Raw genomic sequence first — 22162 nt, 5'->3', positions numbered from 1 at the left:
GGAAAGGAACATGGACTGAACAAAATGGTAATGAACTCAATCACTGATGGATGACAGATGAAACATGTAAGCAGAGTAAGTGATGACAGACTGATAATTGCTATGTATTCCTATGCAAAATGACTAAGGTAAAGACTGTGAAAATGCTGGTTGGACTTTATTATGGGATTTAAGAGCCCATCCAGCTCAGTTTTATGGAAACATTACAGTTCATATCTAACAGAATTGGTTGGTGTTTTGATTTATTTGGTGATCTGAAGGAAAAGTAAAGGATTCATAAACCCACATATGTTGGCTTAAGAGATGAATCAAATTATTTGATTTAGTTGCTAATATTAATTTTACATGACATGGTGTTGAGCAGTGATCACACAATGTTGCCTGCAGGATTTCCAATGAAGCTCATGCATGGCATAATACACCTGAAACTTCTTCATGTAAGTTCCTGGCTGCATTTTGAAGGCTGATGAAATTGTTTTAACAAATTAATCCCAGCACAGACGATTTCCAGTTAATGTGTAATCATGACCTTTCTGATGCTAGATAATTGGCAGCAGTCTAGCAGGTCCATGGCAGATCAGAGTGAAGTATTGGATCAATTACAAATTTTAATACAATGTAAAATAACTCTGCAATCATTAACCATAAAATGAGTCTCTTATGGGTATTCAATAAATGTATATATATACTGTAAGATACTTTACCACAAACAACACTGACTCACGGGCATTAAAACCATACAGGACAGAAATAAAATTATTTTCTCATGAGTCAGAATATGTTGCTTATCATTTTTTTGGGGGTGGAGTAAAGTTCAAACATGTGCTTATGTTTCATTGCGGAAAATCACCACCAGACGTTGTGGGATTGTGATCACTGGTAATGTCACAGATACCATGATGAAAGAGCACTGTGAAAATGTGGAGGAACCTTCACATTAGCCAGTCCATGTGAGCATGATGAGGTATGAAACATCTGTGAGCAGTACTTTAGTGCTGTACATGTTGAAATTGTGAACTTTGTACAAAACATAACATTCCTTTGAATTGAGAAACTTAAAATTAGAAAATTGTATCCAGTATAAAATTGTAATAGTAAAAACCTACATTAGTAGAATAAGTAATTTAATTAGAAATGGTAAAGTTGATGGGAAGAATAGATCAGTAATGAATTATTGCAGAGTGGATCTGTGATTTTTTTATTGTAATGAAATGGACTGAATGGACTTTTATTTTGTTTTTCTTGATCTAATGATAAGCTAAGTGAACATATTCATATTGACTTGACCAATATCTTGAGAGGTTAATCTAATAATTTAATTTATGAGCTAATATTACTTTTAATGAAGTGGTGCAAAGCAGTGGTCACAATATTTTTATGCAATATTTCCATTGAAACTTGTGCATAGTATAATGCACAAGAAATTTCATAATGTATATCATGCTGTTACAAAACTATGTCCCAGTAACAAAATAATTTTAATGAGTTCATTTTTCTCATTTCTGTGTTGGTTTTTTTTATTCCTGATTATACTCTGAGCTCATTTCACACTCCCAACTTTTCAGTGGTCTTGTGTTGGGAATTATTAATGAAATAACGAAGCTGAGAACCTGTAATTCTATGTGAAACTTATGGCCCATGAAATTGATCTCCCTTGTCACATAGGAATTATGACCAGGGGTGGAGTTTAAACAGAAATGATTAGTCAGTTGTGATGTGCTTTATTTTGGCGACTCGTGATTGGAGGATAAAGCAGAATAATGTGTTCTGGGTCAAAACCTCCTGTAGCTTTGGATGAAATAGGTTCAGTACAATTATGCCTGCAGGGCTTGAGGCTAAATACATCATGTGCACATCAGCAAAGTGGAAGCTTCCATTATCTACTGCGGCCCTCACTGCATTGCGCTACGTCAGTAGATGTCAATTGATATCACGCTGGCATTGCTGCAGTTGGTGTCAATGTCAGTGGACTCGAGAGGAGAGACAAATGGCCAGGATCCTGCATCCTGTTTGCCATTTGATGACGCCTCCCCACCCCCACCCCCACCAGCTACAAACTATGCATATGGACGTCCGATCAGGACAAGATTGTGCTCAGTTGTAGTAACTTTGTGGCCAAATGACATGACAAATTTCTTAGAGCAGTGACTTTGGGCAAGCTAGCAGTATGGTGCTGTGGCCAAATAAACAGCACCCCTACAGGTGTCATTGTTCCCAAGAGAGGAAAATTTAGAAAATAGAATCATATCTGTACACTTGCAACCATTGGACAATAATGAAAACTGATAATGGACTATACAGGATCAAGCTGTAATATTTGTTTGATTTATTTTGACTTGCCTAATAGCTAAATAATTCTTTCAAGATAAACCACACGCAGTTCAACACATTTGTTATCCTCCTTCCCAGTCTGAAGTAAAAGGCCCAGTGAAGAGCATTTTAAGAACAAAGTGCCTCTCTATTGTGGAAGTAAAAAGTATAAGGAGCTTTGCAGTATATACTTATTTATTTACAGCTATATTAAACTTAGCAGATCACTATGGCATTGCTCACACTTAGCCTGCCTTGAGAATTTGGAGTAAATGGCTAGCTTGAGAGAAGTTCTTCTTCTGATGTAGATCTGTATCAGCTGAATTTTGTAAGAGTTAAGCTACAAAAGTGCTCAAAATCTCTCACAACAACTTTATAGGTAAGGTTAACCATCTTGTGAAATATGTAATCTAAAAAATACCTTATTGTGCCAGAAGTTTTGTTTTGAGTCTCTGGTTGAGGGGGAAGCAATGGAGGATGACTCCTCTCCTCTCCCTTCTCCCCACTCCCCAAAAAAAAAGTGTTTGGAGTTACTTCCTTGATTTGCTTTCTTTTTACTTGTTCCAATACCACTGTGTATGCAGCCACTGAGGTGCAATAAAGTCAATCATGTAACTTTACTCCTCAATGTTCACCCCCTGGGAAATTGCCTCATCTTTTGTTGTTTCCTGAATGCCTGTCTGAGATTGGAAACTTGGGATCGAAATCTCATGACCGGTCTAATGTTGCTCTTGTTTTATTTTTAACCCCAAGTGACCTGGCAAATATTTATTCATCAATCAACATCACTAAAACAGATTATCTGGTTATTATCACTTGCTGTTTGTGGCAGTTTGCTATGTGCAAATTGGCTGCCGTGTTTCCTACCTTACAACAGTGACTACACTTCAAAAATACATGATTAGCTGTAAAAAGCTTTGGGATGTCATGAAAGACGCTACATAAATGCAAGACTTTTTTCCCCTATATCTTTATTTCTAAATCATATATAGAGATTATTGGGTAATTATCCATTTATTTGAGGAGATCTGGGGTAGAATGAAGTGACTACTATGTGGTAGAAATGGCACATTGGTTCAGAAGATAGATATTCAAGTGGTATGTTAAGGTGTCAGTTGCAGCTTAGTGGAGGTGTACTCATCTCTGAGTCAAAAGGTCATGGGTTCAAGTTCCACTACAGAGGCTTGAGTACATGATTCAGTGCTGATCCATTGCAGGTGCTGTCTTTCGGATGAGTCTAGGCCCTGTCTGTCCTCACAGGTGGACAATAAAGGCCCTACCGCATGATTCAAAGACCAGCAGGTCAGTTCTCCATGGTGTGCTGGCCAATATTTATCCCTCAACCAAACGCACCAAAAAAAACCACATCTGGTCATTTATTGCATTGCTGTTTGCTAATTAGTTGCCGTGTTTCCCTACACCACAACAGTGGCTGCAATTGAACAAAGTACTTCATTGGCTATAAGTGGCTTTGCGATGTCCCGAGGTTGTGAAATGCACTATAAAATGCAAGTCTTGTTTTGCTTCCTGTATGTCAGGAAGAGAATTATGTAGAGACTTTGCTGTAATGATAAAATTGCTTTGAAAAACTGGTTGTTGTATCAACTGCTGCAACTTTGTTATACAACACTGGGCTGTGTAAAGCTAGGACTGTGAAAGACACTGAGGCTTGGGTGCTACAAGCAGTGTGAACAGGTGCATTTGAATTTTGAATGCTAATGCACAATAGAGGCCAAAGGTGTGGGCAGGTGGGATTTGCTCTGCATGCCTAAATGATGCAGTTGTAGCTCCAGGTGTTAACTGAACTCAGTATATTTTTATGATCATGCAGCAAGTCAAATGAATTAGTTTAAATTATTTCTTTACCGCTCTAGTATTTGGCTACATTCATTTTGCAGATGAGACATTAAACCAAGTCTGCCCCCTCAAGTGTATGTAAAAGATCCCACGGCACTATCCAAAGAAGGGCAGGAGAGCTCTCCTTGGTGTCCTGGCTAACATTTATCCCTGATCCAACATCATTTTAAAAACAAATTATTTTGCCATTAGCACATTGTTGCTTGTGGGATCTTACTGTGTGGAAATTGTACTGCAACTGATTGCAGTGTTCTTTACTGGCCATTCTCAGTGTGGAGTTAGAATGATGTCATCAGGTTGTTCAAGCAGCCAATCACAAGAAAGGAGTTTCAGACCCCCAAACAGGAAACAAAAAGCAGTAAAGTAAAATCGCTTTTAAGCATTTTTACATAGAGCAAATTAAAGATTTGGGCATACACATGGGTGAAGGTAGGAGCTAAAATATTAAAACTTTAGAACAAAGAACAAAGAACAGTACAGCACAGGAACAGGCCATTCGACACTCCAAGCCTGCGCCGATCTTGATGCCTGCCTAAACTAAAACCTTCTGCACTTCCAGGGACCGTATCCCTCTATTCCCATCCAGTCATGTATTTGTCAAGATGCCTCTTAAACGTCGCTATCGTACCTGCTTCCGCCACCTCCCATGGCAGCAAGTTCCAGGCACTCACCACCCTCTGTGTAAAGTTCTTGCCTCGCACATCCCCTTTAAACTTTGCCCCTCTCACCTTAAACCTATGTCCCCTAGTAACTGACTCGTCACACCCTGGGAAAAAGCTTCTGACTATCCACTCTGTCCATGCCGCTCATAACTTTGTAAACCTCTATCATGTCGCCCCTCCACCTCCGTCGTTCCAGTGAAAACAATCCGAGTTTTTCCAACCTCTCCTCATAGCTAATGCCCTCCAGACCAGGTGACATCCTGGTAAACCTCTTCTGTACCCTCTCCAAAGCCTCCACGTCCTTCTGGTAAAGTGGCGACCAGAATTGCATGCAATATTCTAAGTGTGGCATAACTAAAGTTCTGTACAGCTGCAGCATGACTTACCAATTTTTATACTCTATGCCCCGACCGATGAAGGCAAGCATGCCGTATGCCTTCTTGACTACCTTATCCTCCTGTGTTGCCACTTTCAGCGACCTCTGGACCTGTACGCCCAGATCTCTCTGCCTGTCAATACTCCTAAGGGTTCTGCCATTTACTGTATACTTCCCACCTGCATTAGACCTTCCAAAATGCACCTCACATTTGTCCAGATTAAACTCCATCTGCCATTTCTCCGCCCAAGTCTCCAACCGATCTGTATCCTCTGACAATCCTCATCACTATCCGCAACTCCACCAACCTTTGTCGTCTGCAAACTTACTAATCAGACCAGCTATATTTTCCTCCAAATCATTTATATATACTACAAACAGCAAAGGTCCCAGCACTGATCCCTGCGGAACACCACTAGTCACATCCCTCCATTCAGAAAAGCACCCTTCCACTGCTACCCTCTGTCTTCTATGACCGAGCCAGTTCTGTATCCATCTTGCCAGCTCACCTCTGATCCCGTGTGACTTTACCTTTTGTACCAGTCTGTCATGAGGGACCTTGTAAAAGGCTTTACTGAAGTCCATATAGATAACATCCACTGCCCTTCCTTCATCAATCATCTTCGTCACTTCCTCAAAAAACTCAATCAAATTAGTGAGACACGACCTCCCCTTCACAAAACCATGCTGCCTCTCGCTGATAAGTTTGTTTATTTTCAAATGGGAGTGAATCCTGTCCCGAAGAATCCTCTCTGATAATTTCCCTACCACTGACGTAAGGCTCACCGGCCTATAATTTCCTGGATTATCCTTACCACCCTTCTTAAACAAAGGAACAACATTGGCTATTCTCCAGTCCTCTGGGACCTCACCTGTAGCCAATGAGGATGCAAAGATTTCTGTCAAAGCCCCAGCAATTTCTTCCCTTGCATCCCTCAGTATTCTGGGGTAGATCCCATCAGGCCCTGGGGACTTATCTACCTTAATGCTTTGCAAGACGCCCAACACCACCTCCTTTTTGATAACGAGATGACTGACACTATCCACACTCCCTTCCCTAGGCTCATCATCCACCAAGTCCTTCTCTTTGGTGAATACTGATGCAAAGTACTCATTTAGTACCTCGCCCATTTCCTCTGGCTCCACTCATAGATTCCCTTCTCTGTCCTTGAGTGAGCCAACCCTTTCCTTGGTTACCCTCTTGCTCTTTATATACATATAAAAAGCCTTGGGATTTTCCTTAATCCTGTTTGCAATGACTTTTCATGACCCGTTTTAGCCCTCCTGACTCCTTTTATTTTGGAAACAATTCTTTTTATCACTCTACGAATATAAAATTATTTTTTCAGGGTCAGTTCTGTTCACCAGATTTTATTAATCCCATTGCTGTTAAAAACCCAGTTACACCTGATTGAACAAGATGTAACTTTTTATGGGATTTCTAACAGGGATGTGGGAGCGGGAAAGTTGAAATTCTCGCTGATTTCAATGATTGCCAGCTCTGGGCGGGGTCACAGCATAGCCTGTGTCTGAGCCCTGAGTGACACTGCAACTTCAGAATTTCTGCACTAATCTGCATATGCCCAACATGCTGAAGTTTGTCAGTTTCAGAGAGGTAATCACTGTGATCGCCGACATTTCATCAACCATCTCCCCACCAACCCCACAGAATCTGGGTCATTTTGCTTAACTGAGCAAGAGATAAAGCAAACTGCTCAAACTCTCCTTTTGCTGTGTTTATTTTTGAGATGACCACTAGGTAGCACTCAGTTTGCTTTTCGGCACAAAATATATATTTTTTCTCTGCTCTTGTTGGGAAGTATCTCTGATAGCCTGGCTAACATTAGAAGTTTACCACATGTAGATACCGGATTCACACACTGCAATCTCCACAGGATTTTGACATGCTAAGTGTGTTGTGAGGAAATTAAGTAAATTAATTCAAATGGAATTCTCGTGGATACTCCTGCTGTCTATACTAGTTCTCCATATGTGTATGGCAGAAAAATTGCCTTGCTGGATCAAAATGTAAAGTTGAACTGCAACAACAGCTTTTATTTATATAGCGCCTTTAGCGTAATAAAAATGTCCCAAATTTTTTTCACAAAAGCATTATAAAACAAAATATGACACTGAGCCACGCAAGATATAAAGGGCAGATGACCAAAAGCTTGGTCAAAGAGGTAGGTTTTAAGGAGTGTCTTAAAGGGGTAAAGCGAGGTAGGAAGGCAGAGAGGTTTAGGGAGGGAATTTCAGCGCTTGGGGCCTAGGCAGCTGAAGGCATGCTCACCAATGGTGGAGTGATTAAAAATCAGGGATTTCAAAAGGCTAGAATTAGAGGAGTGCAGATATCTCGGAGAGTTGTAGGGCTGGAGGAGGTTAGAGGTAGGGAGTGGCCAGGACATGGACGGATTTGAAAACAAGAATGAGAATTTTAAAATTGAGGTGTTGTTTAACTGGGAATCAATGTAGGTCACCGAGCACAGTGGTGATAGGTGAATGGGATTTGGTGCAAGTTAGAACACAGGCAGCAAAGCATTGGATGACCTCAAGTTTACGGAGGGTAGAATGTGGGAGGCAGGTCAGAAGTGCATTAGAATAGTCAAATCTGGATGTAACAAAGGCATGAATTAGGATTTCAGCAGCTGGTGAGCTGAGATGGGCAACGTTTCAGAGGTGGTAATAGGTAGTCTTGGAGATGGTGCGGCTATGTGATTGAAAGCTCATCTCAGGGTCAAATATGCCACCAAGGTTGTGAACAGTCTGGTTCAGCATCAGGCAGTTGCCAGGGAGAGGCATGGAATTGATGGCAAGGGAGCGGAGTATGTGTTGTGGACTAAAGACAGAAAATTTCTGCTCATCCAGTACTGGATGTTCAATAAGCAGTCTGACTATTTGAGCTACTGGAGGGGTCGTGAGTCAGCTGGTGGAGAGGTAGAGCTGGGTGTCATCAACATACACGTGGAAGCTGATATCAGGTTTTCGGATGATGTTGCTGAGGGACAACATGTAGAAGAGAAATGGAAGGGGTCCAAGGATAGATCCTTGGGAGGCACCAGATGTAACTGCAGGACTGGGAAGAGAAGCCATTGGTGGAGACTCTCTTGATACGATTAGATAGATAAGAATGGAACTAGGCGAGTGCAGTCTCACTCAGCTGGATGACGATGGAGAGGCATTGAAGGAGGATTGTGTGATCAGTTGTGTCAAAGGCTGCATACAGGTCGAGAAGGATGAGGAGGGATAGTTTGCCTTTGTCACAGTTGCGTAGGATGTCATGTGTGACTTTGATAAGAGCTGTTTCGGTACTGCAGCAGGGGCAGAAACCTGATTGGAGGGATTCAAACATGGAGTTCTGGGTAAGATGGGCACTACATCTCTGACATAGTTTATGACTGTCTACCACAATGGACCAATATTTTAATTGCATATTAATAAAATGTTCTGTGAACTCTTGTCTCAAGTATGCTGTATGTCTAAATGCCCACTATAATCAGCATTCCAAAAATGGCGTCAGGAAATCTTCAGCTTTTTATTCTCTGCATTTCATGCATAGCACATGCCAACCTGACTGCCATGGAAAGTTTCTCCCTGACAATGCTTGACAATTGATTGTGACAGAAAGGTTCAGTAAAACGTCCTGATTATAAATTACTTCCCTGTGATTATATGGGTTACACTTTTTGAATTTGAGTTTGAGCTGAGGCCAGGGATTCGATATTTGTGCCTTCACTGGCCTGTCCAGTTTACCAGTGTAATGCCCACATAATGACAGCAACATCTGATGCATGAGTGATCGTATAAGTGATAAAATAGTTAGACATGCCACCAGACCACACAAAGGAAAAACGTAGGCAGTACACTGTGTGGTCTGATCACGAGTTCAATATCAGCTAAGGACGAGGATCCTGTTTTATGAAGTGCATCTGTTTCTTTTACTACAGTGCTGTTCAACAATTAGCCAGTCCTGCTGGACGATTGCAAGACTCATGCAGTTTCTTGCACTCGCACATCTGGCAAGCTGATGGCAGGTCCTTAACAAGGCTGTTTAAATAGTATGATTATCCATTAGGTGAAATTATCAGTGTGGATGAATTTCTCTGCATTGTGATAGGCCTAACAGAACCGTGGTGAATGAAAGGGGAGTCCTTACTATTAACAACTGTTAAAACAGTGCATTCCAGTAATGTTGGAACTGGAGGAAACTATCCCTGTTTGCAGTGCTGAAGCCAAAAAAGCTTACCTGAAGATGAAGTTGCACCAGAAAAGCATTGGATGATACAGGGTTCAAAGCAGGACAGGCAAGAACTATGTGGATAGAAGATGAAATAAATGCTATATAAATGTGTTGTACTAACAATGACTACTTTCAATACTCATTTAGCTTTATCTGTCAAGAGTCTCATTTGTCAATGTAACCCTGAATTGGCCATAAGACCCGGAGGAAGGATGATCACCCAAGTGCCAAGTCATGGATGTGGTTATAAACAAGCCTTTCAAGAAAGCTTTGCATTGCAAAAACCAAAGTTGGGTTTGTAAGGCCAATCATAAACTGACACAAACAGGCTGTCTGTAGAAAGATGAAATGCTTGAACTGTAGGGCGGCACAGTGGCGCAGTGGTTAGCACTGCAGCCTCACAGCTGCAGGGACCCGGGTTCGATTCTGGGTACTGCCTGTGTGGAGTTTGCAAGTTCTCCCTGTGTCTGCATGGGTTTTCTCTGGGTGCTCCGGTTTCCTCCCACAAGCCAAAAGACTTGCAGGTTGGTAGGTAAATTGGCCATTATAAATTGTCACTAGTATAGGTAGGTGGTAGGGAAATATAGGGACAGGTGGGGATGTTTGGTAGGAATATGGGATTAGTGTAGGATTAGTATAAATGGGTGGTTGATGGTCGACACAGACTCGGTGGACGAAGGGCCTGTTTCAGTGCTGTATCTCTAATCTAATGTTCTGACAAAAGATCAATCAACATCATTAGACAGGGATTTTTTTAAATGCCAGGATTGTCCGTTTGATAACAACCTGACCAATACATCAGAACAAAGCTCTGATAATTAAGCCCAGAACTGTATGATTCGCTTTTGTTTTACAAGGCACTCCCTCATTCATTAATGTAGATGCTGTTGTCAAAGTCCCAAATTTATTTTTTTAATCCCATAACAATCTGCGTTGCCTTCGTACTCTCGACACATGTATTGATTTTTTTTTCAAAGGCCTGGAGAGTGTATATTCATTTGTGTTCCTTGTATGTTGTGTTTTTTAAGTTGTAAGTTTGTTTTGTAGGTTTTTTTCCCTCTGGAAAGGGGTGGAGAGGGCTTGTGTTGAGAGTATTGGCCATATTTGCTAGGTTTTATGGTAGGCTAGCAATGAGAGGCTTGAGTGATGTAGATCGATTTTGTCCTGATTAACTGATAGAATTTAGTAAAACATTCATTGTGAGATTGGTCTGTTTCCACATTGCATTTCACTGGCACTTTGAAAGAAATACTAAGCTTGTATTGCAGAACTAAGTGGAGAAAGAACAGAATGACCAGTTAATCTGTTTTTGGTGATGTTGATTGAGGGATAAGTAGTAACCAGAACTCCCCTGCTTTTCGAATGTGCCATCAGATCTTTTATAGTGGGCAGACAAGGTCTCAGTTTAACAATTCATCCAACAGTGTAACCCTCCCTCAATACTGCACCGTCGTGTCACGTCAAGTGTCTGAAGTGGGACTTAAACCTACATCCTTTGTCTCGAGAGAGAGTGCTACCACTGGCACCTTTGCTAAATGGGTATCAGAAATAACATGTCCTTCAAAAACCTGATCCTAAAGTAATTACTGGTCTCAATGGCCTTGGTGCTTATGTTCTCAAAGCCTGCAATCTCTTTTGTCTTTAGTGCATACAATGCATACAAAAAAAGAAAACTTTCTATTCCTTGCTGACTTCCACGCTGTTGAGCTTTGCGGACTGTTTTAATGAATATGATAAACTTTTGGATAGCTGGAAACTTACTGGAATAACTTTCAGCACTGACTCGGATCAGTGTGCCTGAATGCAGTGGTCAATTTGTGAGTCACTCTGGAGACTATTGAAGGTCAATAATTGAATAAGCTTTGTTGTTTGATCACTCAAAGAGTGATGTCCCTTTAAGAACTCAGTATGCTAATGAGCTAAATACCAGGATGTAGTCATATGACTGGAAGCCATGTCGCTTTGCACCGTAACTCCCTGGATAAAGGTTCTGTATATAGTTTGCTCTGTATTGTGTGTATTAGTTTAGCTGTAAGTAAATCTTCTAGAGATCTTCAAGGAACTGGAATCCACATACATCATTGTGTTGCTAAGATGACACAAAGAAACTCATGACATGGTGGCAGCGGTGGTGAAAAGATAAGCTATAAGCTTGAAGACCATGGGTAAAACAGCAAACAAAAACTAAAAGCCATACACAAAACAGAAGAGCAAATTTGAAGCAACAGGTGAAGAAACTTTAAAACAAGTTCCTGAAAAGAGTGAAAGAAAGGTTACATACCTTTTGAAGGCTGAGAACAGCTCCATAGAACAGAAGCATGGCTGAAAAGCAAGTGATTGGATGAGTAATTGTGCCCACAATCAAGAAATCAGGTTTCTAAACAAAATCCTTTTGAAGAGTTAAAAAAAATAATTCATTTCCTAACAGCTCTAACATTCCTAACATTCGTGCCACACAAGTGCCAGGCAATGACCATCTCCAACAAGAGCGAATCTAACCATCTCCCCTTGACAATCAATGGCATTACCATCGCTGATTCCCCCACTATCAACATTCTAGGGGCTACCATTGACCAGAAACTGAACTGGAGTAGCCATATAAATACTGTGGCTACAAGAGCAGGTCAGAGGCTAGGAATCCTGCAGGGAGTAACTCACCTCCTGACTCCACAAAGCCTGTCCACCATCTACGAGGCACAAGTCAGGAGTGTGATGGAATACTCTCCACTTGCCTGGATGGGTGCAGCTTCAACAACTCTCAAGAAGCTCGACACCGTCCAGGACAAAGCAGCCCGCTTGATTGGCACCCCATCGACAAACATTCACTCCCTCCACCACCGACGCACAGTGGCAGCAGTGTGTACCATCTACAAGATGCACTGCAGCAATGCACCAAGGATCCTTAGACAGCACCTTCCAAAACTGCGACTTCTACCAACTAGAAGGACAAGGGCAGCAAATACATGGGAACAGCACCACCTGCAAGTTCCCCTCCAAGTCACACACCATCCTGACTTGGAACTATATCGCCGCTCCTTCACTGTCGCTGAGTCAAAATCCTGGAACTCCCTTCCTAACAGCACTGTGGGTGTACCTACCCCACATGGACTGCAGCAGTTCAAGAAGGCAGCTCACCACCACTTTCTCGAGGGCAATTAGGGATGGGCAATAAATGCTGGCCTGGCCAGCGACGCCCACATCCCATGAATAAATTTTTTTAAAAAAGCTCTGTGTGAGCGAGGAAAGAAAAGGGGAAACTCTGAAAAGTGTGCAAACTGAAAACAAAGTCCGATAGTGGATAAAAGCGCGGGAAACCCCCGAGACTCCATTTAAAGCAGTCAAGCTGATAAAAAAAATCATTTAACCAGTCAAGCATGCAGAAAATAAATAAACTCTAGCAAAAATAAAGCAAAGGGGAAAACCTTTGAACAGCTGTGCAAATATGCAAGCCAAGTACTGAAAGAGAATAACATAAAACACTGTCAAGCACCTGTTACACTCCATCAAAGCAGCTAGCCTGAAAATAATTTCTTAAAGGGGAACTGCATAGAGTTAATAGAACAAGTTTTAAAACAGGCTTAAAGCCACAAATCGAAAACATACTGCTGAAGGCACACACAGAACTGAACAATGTTAACTATAAGGCAGTATGGATGGATATCAAATTTCCCAGCATGAACTGGAAGGCCATTGATAACTTATCTGAGTTCCAACATTTTAAACAAAGAATACAGTTATGCTTCATTGACCAAGCAGTTGCAGAACCAGAGAAGCAGGCTGTGAAAATACTGATAGCAGTTGGAAATGAGGAGTTATACAGAATCAATATCTCTGGCTTGTATGAAGAGGACCAGAAAATTCCCACAAAAATATGGAAAGTGCTGGAAGATTTGCTTCAGGTAAGAGTGAATTTTAGAATTCATTGCCCGGAATTGATGCCCTATAGGTAACCGCCACATGAATCAATAAATCAATTCATCAGTAGATGCCTTAGTAAGGGCAACAAATGCAATTTCTTTTCCAGAAACTGAGCTGTCGGAGCGAATAATTGATCTGGTGTTTGTCTCAGCACTATTGAAGTGTTTCAGAAAGACCTTTTGGGGGAAAAAGAAAGGTCACAGCATTTATGCGCTGCTAGAAGATGGCAGGAAATATGAAGCCATTGTAGCCGGACAACAGCATCTGCAAGCACTAGATGCAGCCGACAGTATCGGCACAGTAACCAGGTCACAAAAAGCAAGCAAGCTGTGTGGTTTGACCCACTCATTGCAAAGTTGTCCGATATTACAAGATCGGTGCAAGGCGCACGGTGTAAAAGGACACTGGACCCACCTATGCAGGAAATATGGCTCCAAAGACACAGCCAGAAGTCACAATAGGATGCAAACAAGCAGAAGACAGGCGCAGCAGCATGGCAACAGCAGCAAAGAGAGCACCAGAGACCTGCGTAAATGCAAAATGATACACGAAGTCTACAACAAAATATACCTGAGACAAGACTCAGAGTGGAACGATTCTCAGCTAGAAGATGAGCAGACGTTTCACATTGTGAACCTGACACATTGGATTGCATTTTAAGACTGTGCTGCCGAAGTAGGCAGCGGAGGTAAAAAAAAAATGCGGACGGCGTGCATGGGGACCACGTCATGGAGCCGCTGCGATTTCAAATGTGGCAGCTCGTTTGCATGGCCGCAGTGCCCTCCCGCCAGAATGACATGGAGGGAGAAGGTGAGCTATCGCCTGCAACGGTATCCAGTGCCAATGCGGCAGCACCATTTTTTAAAGGGCTTACAGCCCTGAATGGACGTTTAAAATTTAAAGGGCCAGTTAATGGTAAGTTTTGGAAAAATGGATAAAATGACCTTTTTCAATGCACTCTCTTACCCCACCCCCACCACCATGGCATATCCCAACATTCCTGCCTTTTTCCCTCTCGGAATTCCTGTTTTGAAAATTTGGTCTTCTCGCCCCACTTCCCCCTTCCCCCCCCCCCCCCCCACCCCCCCACCCTCCCAGGTTTGGCACCTTTTGTTCTTTATCTCTTCCCATCACACCACTCCCCTCCCCCCACCGCCCAATCCAAGGCATTCTAACCCCGCCCCCGCCCGCCTGCACAGAGAAAATCAACTCCTTCCTCCTCCCCACAGGTATCACGCCACATTTCCCCGAATGGGGATTCGAAGGCGCCAAAATAAAGATTTGGAATGGGGTGGCTGAATAGCTGCGGCCTATATGGTAAGTAGGCATGAACATATTTTAATGCGGGTCCCCTCACTGAGCAGCGGGTCGGCCACCACGAGACCTCGCCATCGAGACCGGTACGGGGCCTGCCGCTGTTGCGCTCAGTGGCAGGCCTCTGCCATACCGATTTTCATTGCCCCTCCCTCCCGTCACTGTTCCCAGTGGCAGAGGGTCTTTAAAATCCAGCCAATTGTGTTGATGAAGTCCAACAACTGGAAGCTTTTGCTACTATTAATATGTCCCGAAGAAAGTTGGAAAACACGCATTCAGGGCTAAGACTGACACGGGAGCTAGTGCAAATATCCTACCAGTCCGAATCCTGAAGAATATGTACTGGGGTCGTTGGAAATTAATGATTTAACTGACAATTGCAAAGTTAACTGCATACAATGGGTCACCCATCCCTTGCAGTGGCATGCTGACAATGCAATGCAGTTATGGCAAGTCAGCATAGAAACCACAAATATTTTACCTATTTGACACAAGCAGACCAGTAGTGGCAGGACTACGAGTGTGTCAGGACCTCAACACTGTGACTATCCACGAGATCACCGAGGTACCCATTACAGCAGAGTCAGTCCAGGACTGACAACAAATGTACATGGACAAGTTCAATACCATAGGAGGTTTCAAAGGCGATGCCATACGACACCTCAAAGGATGCAATTCTCTCCATTGACCCTCCCAGAAAGTGCAGCGTGCACATACAAGAAAAGCTGAAGCGCAAGTTGAATGGCATGGAACACAATGGCATCATTCGGCATGTGTATCATCACACAGACTGTTGCAGCTCAATTACATGCTGAAGAAGGTTGGAGCAATCAGCAGATGTCTAGATCCCAGGCGTCTAAACCTCTCCCTAAAGAGATGACCCCACAAGATTCCAACACCAGAGGAATTGAATCCCAAGATCACAGGAGCCAAATTCTTTTGCAAGTTGGATGCTAAACATGGATATTGGTCGGTACACCAAGCTAAGGAATCTCAGGAAATCACTGCCTTCCGAACACCATTTGGAAGATGTTGTTTCCAGAGACTACCCTTCGGCTTGTCTGTCAGTCAAGATCTGTTTCAGCAACATATGGACAGAATTATCGAAAAGGTATATAAAAACAAGAAATGCTGGAACCACTCAGCAGGTCTGGCAGCATCTGTGGAAAGAGAAGCGGAGTTAACGTTAACGTCAGTGACCCTTCTTCGGAACTGGCAAATATTAGAAATGTCAAAGGTTATAAGCAAGTGAGGCGGGGGTGGGGCCAGAGATAACCAAGGAGAAGGTGCAGATTGGACAAGGCCACATAGCTGACCAAAAGGTCATGGAGCAAAGGCAAACAATATGTTAATGGTGTGTTGAAAGACAAAGCATTAGTACAGATAGGGTGTTAACGGACTGAAGATTGAACAGCAGCAAGTACAAACATGAAAAAAAACAGTGGGTAAGCAAACTGAACAAACTAAGATGAAATGAAATAAACATTAAAAAAAAATTGTTAAAAAATGTAAAAAAAGAAAAAATAACTAAAAATAAAAGTAAAATGGGGGGCCCGTCATGCTCTGAAATTATTGAACTCAATGTTCAGTCTGGCAGGCTGTAGTGTGCCTAATCGAGAAACCAGATCCTGTTCCTCGAGCTTGCATTGATGTTCACTGGAACACTGCAGCAAGCCCAGGATAGAGATGTGAGCATGAGAGCAGGGGGGAGTGTTGAAATGGCAAGCAACCGGAAGCTCGGGGTCCTGCTTGCAGACTGAGTGGAGGTGTTCCGCAAAGCGTCACCCAGTCTGCGTTTGGTCTCCCCAATGTAGAGGAGACCACATTGTGAGCAGCGAATACAGTATACGACATTGAAAGAAGTACAAGTAAATTGCTGCTTCACCTGAAAGGAGTGTTTGGGGCCTGGGATAGTGAGAAAAGAGGAGGTAAATGGGCAGGTATTACACCTCCTGGGATTGCAGGAGAAGGTGCCATGGGACGGGAACGAGGTGGTGAGGGTAATGAAGGAGTGGACCAGGGTGTTGCAGAGGGAACGATCCCTTCGGAATGCTGACAGGGGAAGGGAGGGGAAGATGCGTTTGGTAGTGGCATCATGCTGAAAATGGCGGAGGATGATCCTTTGGATATGGAGGCTGATGGGGTGGAAAGTGAGGACAAGGGGAACTCTGTCACGGTTCTGGGAGGGAGGGGAAGGGGTGAGGGTAGAGGTGCGGGAAATGGGCCGGACACGGTTGAGGGCCCTGTCAACAACAGTGGGGGGGAATCCTCGGTTGAGGAAAAAGGACGTCGTATCAGAAGCACCGTCAGGGAAGGTAGCATCATCAGAGCAGATGCATCGGAGACGGAGAAACTGGGAGAATGGAATGGAGTCCTTACAGGAGGTAGGGTGTGAAGAAGCATAGTCGAGGTAGCTGTGGGAGTCGGTGGGCTTATAATGGATATTAGTAGACAACCTATCCCCAGAGATGGAGACAGAGAAGTCGAGGAAGGGAAGGGAAGTGTCACAGATGGACCATGTAAAGGTGAGAGAAGGGTGGAAATTGGAAGCAAAGTTGATAAAGTTTTCCAGTTCGGGGCAGGAGCAGGAAACGGCACCGATACAGTCATCAATGTAATGGAAAAAGAGTTGGGGGAGGGGGCCTGAGTAGGACTGGAACAAAGAATGCTCGACATATCCCACAAAAAGACAGGCATTACTAGGACCCATGCGGGTACCCATAGCAACACCTTTTACTTGAAGGATGTGAGTGGAGTTGAAGGAGAAGTTGTTTGATGTGAGAACAAGTTCAGCCAGGCGGAGGAGGGTGGTGGTGAATGGGGACTGGTTGGGCCTCAGTTCAAGGAAGAAGCGGAGAGCCCTTAAGCCATCCTGGTGGGGGGTGGAGGTGTAGAGCGATTGGACGTCCATAGTGAAGAGGAGGCGGTTGGCACCAGGAAACTGGAAATTGTCAAAATGACGTAGGGCGTCAGAAGAGTCACGGATGTAGGTGGGAAGAGACTGGACCAGAGGAGAAAAGATAGAGACAAGATAGGAAGAAATAAGTTCAGTGGGGCAGGAGCAGGCTGATACAGTGGGTCTGCAGGGACAGTCCCGTTTGTGGATTTTGGGAAGGAGGTAGAAGCGGGCTGTCCGGGGTTGCGGGACTATGAAGTTGGAAGCTGTAGAGGGAAGATCTCCAGAGGAGATGAGGTCAGTGACAGTCCATTGGACAGTGGCTTGATGTTCGGTGGTGGGGTCATGCTCCAGAGGGAGGTAGGAAGAAGTGTCTGTGAGTTGGCGTTGAGCTTCTGCAAGGTAGAGGTCGGTACGCCATACAACAACAGCACCACCCTTGTCTGCAGGTTTGATGACCATGTCGGGGTTAGACCTGAGAGAATGGAGTGCCTTAAGTTCAGAAGGGGACAGGTTAGAGTGAGTGAGGGGGGCAGAGAAATTGAGATGACCAATGTCTCGCCGACAGTTTTCAATGAAGAGATCAAGAGCGAGTAAGAGGCCGGGTGGAGGGGTCGAGGGAGAATGCTGGAGGCGGGTGAATGGGTCTGCTGGTCGGGGGGAGGGCTCCTGGTCAAAGAAGTGAGCCCGGAGGCGGAGGCGACGGAAGAAGAGCTCAACGTCATGCCGAGCACGAAATTCATTGAGGTTGGGCCGTAAGGGGATAAAACTGAGACCTTTGCTGAGTACAGAACGTTCAGCATCAGAGAAGGGGAGGTCAGAGGGTATAGTGAATACATGGCAAGGGGTCAGATAAGAAGGGGTGGGGTCAGAGGGAAGTGAAGCAGAAGGAGGATCTGGAGGAGCATTCGGCCCCATCAGCTGCTGGAGATTGCGTTCCTTGACATCTGAAAGGAAGAAAAAAAGTTTTTTGTTAATGCGTCGGATGAGACGAAAGGTGAAATGAAACTGCGGAGTAGAACAGCTTTGGGATAAGGTGAGGCGGTGCTGCTGGAGAGAGAGGTTCAGTGTGTGCATGTGGCGGCGCATAGCACTGAGTGTGGATCTCAGGATGTGGTGAGAATAGCAGTCCGAGGAACGTTGTATTTCTCGGTGATACCTGTAATCCTGGGTGGATTCAAAACATGATGGGTGAAACTGCAGTTGGAATCCACGTGGAATAAGTCAGAGCCAGAGACAGTCACTGAGGAAGGAGATGTGGCTGTGAAAATGTGTTTTGGTAGACACTTTATCAAACACCAGGAGGGAAATAGAAAGCAATGAAGGTGAACAAGGTAAAAGAGACAAACGAAAATCCCGTCGGAGAGAAGAGCAGAACTTCTTCAAGGTAGGCATTCCTGGAAGAGAAGTGGCAGTGAATTAAACACATTTTGCTTTTATTATAGAAAACGTGCCTGGATGTATATGCATTGCTGATGATATTGCAGTAATAGGAAAAACCAAAATAACGCATGATCAAAATCTTTACTCACTGGCAGTAGCTCGTCCTGAAGGGTTCATTTTTAACAGCAAGAGGTGCCAGGTGAATGTAAGTGAGAGCAATTTCTTTGGCTCCATCTGTTCAGGTTGCGAAATCTGTCCTGACCCAGGCAAAGTCAAAGATGTATGGTATATGCCTATTCCACAAGACAAAGAAGATCTACAGAGTTGCCATGGATTTTTCAATTTCTTGGCACCATACATTCCAAATTTTTCTGACAAAGCATCATCACTGAGAGAGCTCTTAAAGAAAGATGTACCATTTACATGGCAGGAGGACCATCAGCGTATGTTTGAGTCTCTCAAACAAGCATTATCAGCAGAACCCTGTACCCTGCAATACTACGACCCAAGGAAGAAGACAATCCTGGAAGTCCATGCCTCACAGGGCTAGGAGTGTGCATCCTGCTGGATGGCAAACCAATTGCATTCGGGTCCAAATCTTTTCCTCAATTATTCCAATTACTCAAACATAGAGCATGAAACACTTGCTCTGGTGTTTTGGGATCACAAGGTTCCACACCTACCTGTTTGGTAAGCAGTTCACTGTGGAAACTGACCACAAACCACTGCAGATGATCTGGCACAAACATTGACAAGCGCACCATCTCGACTACAGCGACTTTTAGTGAAAATACAGGGGTACGACGTAGTCTACTACAAACCGGGTACCAAAATGGTCACCTTGGATATGCTGAGCAGATTGCCAAATCCAAACAAGAATGAAGAATTCCCACTGAATCTACAAGTAGACAGCACGGACTGCGAGGTGGTAGATGTGCTGAAAATTGATTTATTGCATTGTAGTCAGCAGAAATGTGACCAACTGCAATCAGAAACAGCCAGTGATCCGCAACTGAAGGCACTGTGGAGAGTCATCATAGAAGGATGGCCTGATACGATAAAAGAGGTGCCAGAAACCCTCAGATGCTTTTGGCCTTATAGAGATTAACTCGGCATCTCGAGAGGCGTAACCTTCAAAAGAAAACAAGTGATTGTGCCCGAAGCTCTCCGACAGGACATCTTGTCACAACATCACCAAGGCCATATGGGTATAGAGCGAATGAGACAACTGGCGCGAGACACTATTTATTGGCCAGGGATAAACGGTGACATTGAAAGGTTAGTGAGGATGTCCAAGGCATGCCACAGCCGCCAGCCACAGCAACATAAAGAACCTCTACACCCTTACGAGATTCCATCAGTCCCTTGGTCCAAAATCGCCACTGATCTATTTTCCGTGCATGGAAACAACTTTATCTTAGTCACTGATTAGTTTTCCAAATTTTCAATTGTCAGACAGGTAAAAGACACTTCAAGTGCGGTTGTCACAGATGCGTTATGTGACATATTCAATTTGTTTGGTGCACCTAGAGAAATTATTTCTGACAATGGGCCACAGTGTATGGACAGACCTTTCAGGGATATGTGTGCTAAATGGGTAAACCATGTGACATCCTCACCACATTACCCTAGATCCAACGGTCTTGCCTAGCAAATGGTTTGCACAGTTAAATCGCTTATCCTGAAGTGTAGGACAATGGAACAAGATTTTTGTGTTGCCATGTTCCACCTCAGAGCAACACTTATGGATACGGGCTTACAATCACCAGCAGAGATCATGTTTGCAGACAAGTGAGAACGATTTTGCCAAGCCATCATCTGTCCAAATTCTCTGAGAGGCAAGAAACGTTGCTCGAAAAACAAGGGAGAATGAAGATGGTGTATAACCGACATGCAGGGTGGAGTTATCTCAACTACACGTGTATGTGTCTGTGCATGAGTTCTTCAAGTACTTCATTGCCAAACATCACAGTGAAAGAAGGTCAACTTACTGAAGTTCAATGAGCCAGCACTGATGCCATAGAAACCTATTTGGACTGCAATACTGCTACCTTTCCATTGTTGCACTCTTTTTAATAAGAGAATCTGGCAGAAGGTCTGATCCAAGCTGCACTCTTCAATTGAGTAACGTTATCACCATGTCTCCTGACTACATAATGTCAAACCAAAGTTTGTGTATTTGCTGTAACATCTAAAAAGACAGGTAGACTTGGCTATTGTCAACAAGAAAAATGCACAGATATTTGCTGCTGGCACAACTTGGATGTATAGGGCACATTTGAAGGCCTAGACATTGTCAGGGTCATGCACCCACAATGAGAACATGGTCACCTGCAGAGGTATCCAAAGTATGCTGTGGGCCTAGGTCTTACGAGCTTGCAACATCTAACAGAGCAGTGCTGAGGAGGAACCCAAAGTCAATTAAGAGAAGTGTGCAATACTCCAATTGCGCACAGCGAACTCCAAAGAACACACTCCAACGATGAGGATGTGACGGAACAACAGAGCACCAGCCAACACGTTGACAACACGTCTGTAAGCTAAGAACAGCCAAGGGTGAAATTTACATCCCCAGAAGGTGATACAAGATCTGGAAGAGTTGTCAAACCACTGAAATGATATATTGACTCTTAAGCTTCTGCACTCAAATTTCACAATCCCTTCCTTTATACTAGCAAATGTTATAATTTCTATCCCTGTATAACTAATTTTGATATCCAATTTTGTGTGTTTTTAGTTGTAGCACACGAGACTTATCTTTGGAAAGAAAGGGCATATTGAATGATCGCTTTAAGAGTGATGTCCCTTTAAGAACTCAGTATGCTAATGAGCTAAGTACCAGGATGTAGTCATGTGACTAGAAGCCATAGTCACTCTGCAACTGTAATACTCTAGACAAAGATTATGTATATAATACAGTTTGCTCTGTATTGTATATTGTTACGATACAACCACAAAAGACAAAGCCCCCAATCAAAATATATGATTCTGATTGCAGTGGGAACAATGCACTGTCAATTCAGTCCCATCACTTCACAGATCGCCTAACATGTCAGTTTAAGCTTTCCAAATTAAAGAAAACCACAGCCGAATTGAACCATCTATTAACCCCCGAATGAGGCGAACCAAACCAGGTGTCTTTAGATCAACAAATTAACTGTTTATTAGAAAAACTAAATTCTTAAACGTTACTAAGATAAAAACTACAT

The 22162-nt window shown here is 43.4% G+C and overlaps 1 protein-coding gene across 1 annotated transcript in view; it reads left to right on the top strand.

Moving 5' to 3' along the window:
- fam210b (family with sequence similarity 210 member B) overlaps positions 1 to 22162 on the top strand; it is a 78428-nt gene that overhangs the window by 1452 nt on the left and 54814 nt on the right. The window lies entirely within an intron of this gene.

Source organism: Heterodontus francisci, chromosome 16 (assembly GCF_036365525.1).
Source record: "Heterodontus francisci isolate sHetFra1 chromosome 16, sHetFra1.hap1, whole genome shotgun sequence".
Classification (NCBI taxonomy): Eukaryota; Metazoa; Chordata; class Chondrichthyes; order Heterodontiformes; family Heterodontidae; genus Heterodontus; species Heterodontus francisci.
This window is presented reverse-complemented; position numbering and strand designations above follow the sequence as displayed.